Genomic DNA, 6,819 nt, shown 5'->3' with positions numbered 1-6,819 from the left:
GCGGACCCCAGAGGGGGCGGAGCAGGGCCCGGGAGCCGAGCAGCCTGGCAACGGCGGTGGCGCCCGGAGCCCGAGGTGGGTGCGCGCTCACGGCTGGCCTGGCTCGGAGCCGGGCACTGCGGGGACCCGTGGTGAGGGGATTGGGAGGAGGAAGTTGGGACTCCTTGGGCCAGCGGGTCGCGCGGGGCCTTGCCGCACCGTCAGGGTTGGGTGGGGGTTTCGCCCAAGCGCCGTCGCTGTCCCCGCGGGGCAGGGCTGAGGCCAGGGAGCAGCAGGCAGGTACCTCCGGCTTCCTCCCGTTCTCCCCGCCCAAGGTGGCCGGCCGGCGGCGGGCGAAGGTCGGGACGGGGGTAGGAGTTGGCTGGCCGTGGAGCTGGGGGCGGACGTCTCAGCCACTGCCTGGACTTTGCTTCCCCGTCCCGGGGCGGTGAGTGGGCCGGGCGTCCGCCCTGCCTCCCCGGCGGCGCTCCGCGGCTGATCCTCGTCTTGGCCCTCCGCACGGAGCGGGCGTCCACCGCATCCCCGGTGGGCCCTGCGGAGCGGCCGCAGCCCGGCCCTGGCCGCGAAGCCTCGATGGCCGCTCTCGGCCAGTGTTTCTGTGTCATACACGAGAGGTTTATCTGCTTTTGCAACAGTTGAGGGAAGATCTTAGAGGGAACGGTTAGTTCCCTGATACGCAGTCGGAAGTATGCACAGGCACGAGCAAGCGCCCGTGGCCGGGTTGCCTCCCTTAACTGCCTTTTGCTGCGCTCAGGAAGTGAAAACTAATTTTAGTATTTGCCTAAGCAAGTAAGAAGTGAATCTGCTGCAAAAATTATATTAGAGCTTTATAGACGCACGCACCGTTTGAGGCGAAGTGGGTTGCGACTGGTTTTGAAACAGATACACCAGATCTTCACAAGAGTAAAATTAGAGCATTTTAGAATTGACTGGCACCCTGAAGTTTACATTGTTCGTTTGTTTCCTGGGCGGGGGAACTGAGGCCCAGAGAGGGTAACTAATATGTTCTGGGCTTCAGGGCAACTTAATGGCAAAGCTAATATCACAAGCCAGCTCTCTGGGGGTATCTTGGTGTCTGTCTAGTCTGGATTCTTCTTACCACAGCTCAGTATTATTCCTTGTGAAATAACCACCTTAGAGTCTTGAGACTGAGCCAGCAATTTTGCTAGACTGCAGACCATTTTGAATTTCCTTCAAAATCGGTTTACCAACCAAATAAGACAATCAGGCCTGTTACTTTGCAGACACGTTTGCCTTCATCTAACACATATGTTGGGCACGATCATGTATTCACCAGATTTGATTCTGAATGGCTTTTGGCTGCTTCACAAAATCAAATCTACTTTTCAGAGATTCCACACCATGGGAGAGATTTGAACCAGTGGTGCTGCCTGCAGCACCAGTGTATAGTAGCCTCCCAGGGTGCTTGAGGGTGGATAACATTCACGGGGGCTTGTAGGTTCTAGTGTAGTTAGTAAATGATTGGTCTCTTTAACTTAAAGTTCTAACTACATTTATTAAGTTGTCGATGGTTTCATTCATTCATCAAACACAAGAATGCCAACGGTGGGCACTGGGAAGACAGCAAAGAGCCCCACTGCTGAGGTCCCTGCCTTATAGAGTTTATATGTGGGGAGGCACACAATAAAAAAATAAACAATGATATATTTTCTGGCAGAGATGAGTGCTATGAGAAAAAATAGAGCTCTGAAACCTTACAATGACAGTAAAACAGGCTGGCATGATTGAGAATGACTTGGGCATTACTTTGAATTTCTAGTTTTAGATTGCCAGCTGCTGCTCCATTAAAGGAAATAAATCCAAAAGTAAATCTCTGAATCAAAGAGATTTTTTGGAGTCATCATTTCTCCAATGAGTGTCTTTTAGATGGTAAGCTCATCCCAGCCTCATTTTTACTCACGTTTACCCCCCCTCTTACATGCAAACAGTAAGTGATTTGAAATACCTAGAGAGGTATTTTTCAAATCTTTTGCTGTTTTCATAGTTAGATAGCTCACTGTAGCTACAGAAAGCTCTGCTGAGGTCAGTATTGGTTGTTGATTTCATGCCAGTGTCTGCTGGACTCTCAGGCTACCTTGCACAAGGGTTTCTCTTCCTGTGCAATGGTTTGTACTGTGAACCTCTTATCTGAAATGATCATCAGTCCTTGTGTTGTGTGGTTTGTAAAGAAACTAGTTCATTTTGAAATAGCTCAAGAGAAAAGAAGCACTCAAATTCTTAGGAACAAGAGTGCTCACTAATAAAATGGCATTAATGAGAGTTGACTGTAAAAGTTCATCTGTTTAATACCTTCTAAGTTCTCTCATATGCTGTATGTTCAATGGCTTCAAAGCAAAATTTTAAACTTTTACAGGTCTGAAAAATAATTAAAGTTACAAAAAATGCTTTAATATTTTTTGTTCCAAAATGAGAGGCAGATTAACAAAATGTAGTTACTTAGAAACCACTGAAAACACATGGTTCTTGCTCTTATTGAGGGCTCCAAAATAAAGAGAAAAGTGGAGACTCTTCAACGATTAATAGGTGACATTGGAAAGGGGTAACCAGAGGATTTCAAAGGCTGGAGTTTCTCCTTTCTAAAGTTTATTCGATTTTGTTACAGAATAATAGATTGTTTCATTCTTTAGTAATTTTCCTTTCCTGTTTTCGACCTCTTTGAAGTTCTGCTTTCATTATTTTCTAGTTTTCTAGTTCTTTATTTCCTTTTTGGCAGATGGGGGGGATAGGGACCGTCATTTGCCTACAAGATTTTGACTCTGGATTGGGCAGCCTGCCCCAATTTGAATCCTGGACCTAATATTATCTGTGTGACTTCAGGCAAGGTACTTACCTCTGTGCTTTAGTTTCCTTATCTGTCAAATGAAAATAATAATAGTACCTTTCTCAAAGGGTTGCTGGAGGGACTGAGTGAATAATCTTATGTTAAGTGCTTGGAAAAGTGTCTTGCATCTAGTAGACACTAAAGAAAAGCTGTTATTGACTTGAATGATATGGAACTCTTTTGTTTTTAAGAAAAAACATTATCCTAGCTATGTCTTAATAAACTTTTGGAATCCAGTAGCTTGCTTTTCTCGACATTTCTCTGCATTTCCTTGTTGGCATGAGCTTTTGGTTCCAGGCGACGCTGGCAGCAGTGTCCTCAGTTCTTGCAGTGCTATATTCCCTTTACCATTTGGACTTGGAAATTTCTTGAGGCCACATTTTGTTGCTACAAACAATAATAGAGCAAGAGAGCCCTTCTAGTTCATCTGCCGTGAAAGTGAGAGTGTATCAGGAGACCCAGTAGGAGTTACTGAGTTAGGTCCAGTTGTCATCCTGTAGTTGGGGGAAGGTTTTTCATTGGAAATCTTTGCAGTGTATTTTTCCACTGTGAGTACCACGACAGTCTCATCTTTTTCTTTTTAAGAATGTGGAGGCATCTCTTTAGATAATTGGCATCGTGTACTACTAGTGCTTTCTATTTCTACCAGAGGAACTATGGTGAATGAGCCTTTTGTTTGTGTGAGGTGGTAGAAAGCTTCCTGCATTTGGATTCCAAAAGCTGAGTTCAGGTCCCAGTTCTCTTCCTTAACTCTGTGTCACTGGACAAGTCATTTAACCTTGCTGCTAGTGGCTCTTCCATGTGTAAGATAGAGCTAATAAAACCTGCCCTGCCAAGTTTCCAGAGTTCTTCAGAGAATCAAATGTGCATCAGAGCCCTTTGTAAAGTGTGCAGCATTATTATTATTGCATGAATGTGTTGTATAAGCAGTTGCTATTTGGAGAACTGATATAAGAGGGCAGTTGTCCTTCCTGTTCTTGGACTATCTTCCCTGTGGCTGTAGGTGTGGCCTCTCTGCCTCAATCTCCCTCTTCTGTCATCATTAAAATATGCAGGTATTTATATTGCCTCTTTCATAGGGGCCTGATGTCACTGGTATACCATAAGAAGTTTTCGTTTTATGTATTCCTAAAATGGTAGTAGTGTATAAGCAACAATCACAGGGTGACAGCAAGGCAAGCTCAGCCTCAGGGAATGTTGCTTGCCTCTCTCCCAAGTGTCTCAGAACGGAAGACTTTCTCTTTTCCAACTGAGACCTGACCGCAGCTCCTGAGTCCATACTAGACTGGATGCTTGTGCTTCTGGGGTTAGAATAAAAAGCGATCCAGGCTCTGGGGAAGAGATCGTTGATAGCTCCCCAGGTCTGTACCATCCTCCTTGCTGGAACAGGGCGGGCACCTGAGTGGCAGGGCGGGCGCCTGAGTGGCCTTTTCTCGTTAAAGTTGTTTCTCAGTATCTTGAAATGTCTCTGTAAGTTGCACTTTGCAATGAATTTCATGTACTTGTATTAGTTTAGCATTGCTGTTCCTTGACTGTTTGTCTTAATAGGTAACTCCTACATATTTCAGTATGTTTTTCATTTTCTGTGCTTGTAATAAAAAGGGCTGAGGTTGGAGATACTTTTTCTGATTGTCTGAAACCTAAGATGGTCCTATACACACAGTAGACATTTAGTAAACATTATTTAACTTGAACTAGACAAAGGAGGCCAGCTTAGAATTGTTCACACATGATCATTGTAACCAATTCTGTTGCATGTCTAGAGTCTTGCTCCCTGTCTGCCAGGTGAAATGGAGCTCATGCTTAACCTTTCTTGCCGTGGTCAAATAGCAAATGAGAAAGTTCTTTCAATCAGTCATTGTCTTGCCACCCTTTTCTTCTCAGCTTCTTGATTTTTGAACTCTTGGCATGAGCAGTTTGAGTACAGATTAGTTTTTGCTTTCCTTGCTAGTATGTTTGGGGTGGGAAGTTGAAGGGGGAATAATTGAAAGTAAAAATAAAAGTTGTTTGTAACTCATTCAGCTCTTATCCCCTTGCCTCCAAACCCTGACAGCACACAGCGATGCCCTTTCTTTAGCATGTGATAATTGTTATATTTCGATAGCATGTCCTTGAACTTTTTTGTGAAAAGGAAGCATTGTTTATTTCCCAGAGCCTTTTGCTTGGAATGTAATGGATTGCTACATCAGTTATCCTTTCCCCTTCTTGGGAGATGTAGAGGCAGAGGTGGGTTATAAGGTAGATTCTTAGCATCAGGTGGTGGTGCTTTAAATTCCCTTGTATGACTTTTAAATTGCTTTATGGCCCTGAGATGACTTAGGTGGGGATTTAGGAGAATAGGTACTATGCTGGAATCCAGCAGGCCTGGAATTGGCCCAAGCTGTTTTACTGAAATAAGAAATGTACCTGCCTGCACAGCAGTGACACTTGGCCATGACATGAAATATACCTGCGTGTCAGTACTGTTTGTGGATAACAGTAAGAAGGAAAGTTTGCACTTGGTTTCAGTGAGACCCCAGGAGGGCGCTGCGGTTAACATGGGTTATGTGACTAGGAGGATATGAGAAACCCCAGCCAGTATTCCATTTTGAGTTTCCTGGTTCTGAGGTATTCCTTGCCCATGTCAGTGGTTCTGGATCTGGGAGAGAAAGCACAGGTCCCTACTGCCCTCACAAAGGGAGGACTGACCGTTGGTGCTGGCCCCTACCTCTTTGAATCCCTTGCTTGGAGAGAGAACTGATTCTTTCAAAGTTGAAGCTGAGTCTAACTCTCTGCTGGACATGTCCTTCCTTCACCATATCAACTCTAATAATCTCCCCAGAGATTCCCATTACGCCTATGGCATGAAACAGGTTTTTCTTATTGATGGAGATTGCCCTTGCTCCCTGGGAGCTGGTGAGACAGGCAGAATTTCAAGCCCCATCCTCACCCACTGAGACCTGCCACCGACTCCTTAAGCTGAATGTGAATTTTAATGAGGCCCCCAGGTGATTTTGCAGTAAATTAAAGTTCGGAAATAGTCTAATAGTACCAGCTCATATCCTGGCTTCCCAGTCCTTTAAGATAGCGCTAGCCAATAGAGAATGTGTAATTTAAAATTTTCTAGTAGCCACATTGAACAAGTAAAGAAGCAGGTGAAATCAATTTTAATATATTTAACACAGCATATGCGAAATATTTCAATGTGTCATTGACATAATGACACGTTTTTCCTTTTTGGTACTAAATTGTCAATCAGGTGTATATTCTACATTATAGCCCGTCTCAGTTTGGATTAGCCACATTTCAAGTGTTCAGGAGCTACAGCTCTGGAGAGATACATTGGGTCTTGATTTGCTGAGGATTTCATCAGATTCACTGTCAATGCTTAAATAGCCGCCTCAGTCATAACTTACATTAACATTAGGTGTAATCTTTGCCAAGTCCTTAGCTCAGTGCTTTTACATCAGGTCTCATATGAATCCCCACAGCATCGCTTTGAGGTAAAAACTGTAAGATCCCCACTGAGTTTCAGAGAGGTTAGGTCTAAGCTGAAGCGTTTAGGAAGCAGCAATATCAGGATTTGAACCCAGGCAAGTCTGACTTCTGGGTTTGCAGCCTCCGCTGCAACTTCCTGCAGCTCTCATGACTACAGGGTTTTTTCTCGGTTTCAGTTTTTAGTTTTGTAAGCCATATTAAAAAGGCACCATTGGTATATGTATGAAATGCAGTCTTCTTTCTTGGGGGGAACTTCAAAGAACTCGAGGAGTGCCTCTTTCTTCTCTGGCTTGTTCAGAGAGGGTGCAGAGTCCCTAAACAGAAGTTTCCCCTTAGAGGGAATACCACGGACCAGGGGATTGCCTTTCCTGCTGCTCGTTAGAATCACTTGGGGAGTTTTACATACTTGCTGCCCTGGCATCGCCCACAGATATTCGAACTTAATTGATCTGGGCTGAGACTCTGACATTTGCATTTTTTTTTTTTTTTTTTTTTAAATT

General features: G+C 44.4%; 1 protein-coding gene across 4 annotated transcripts in view; it reads left to right on the top strand.

Annotated features, from left to right (window-relative positions):
• MTM1 (myotubularin 1) overlaps nt 1–6,819 on the top strand; it is a 125,568-nt gene that overhangs the window by 20,875 nt on the left and 97,874 nt on the right. For 2 of the 4 annotated variants that reach the window (XM_032757788.2, XM_032757787.2), the window contains exon 1: nt 27–75. The exons of the other annotated variants lie outside the window; for them this stretch is intronic. The gene's annotated coding sequence lies outside the window, so the exon portion shown is untranslated. Of the gene's footprint in view, nt 1–26; nt 76–6,819 lie in introns of those variants that run through there. 4 annotated transcript variants of the gene reach the window in all.

The sequence above is a fragment of the Hylobates moloch genome, unplaced genomic scaffold (genome assembly GCF_009828535.3).
Source record: "Hylobates moloch isolate HMO894 unplaced genomic scaffold, HMol_V3 SCAFFOLD_7, whole genome shotgun sequence".
In the NCBI taxonomy this organism is placed as follows: Eukaryota; Metazoa; Chordata; class Mammalia; order Primates; family Hylobatidae; genus Hylobates; species Hylobates moloch.
Note: the sequence above shows the minus strand (reverse complement) of the source record. Positions and strands in the feature narration are given on the sequence as shown.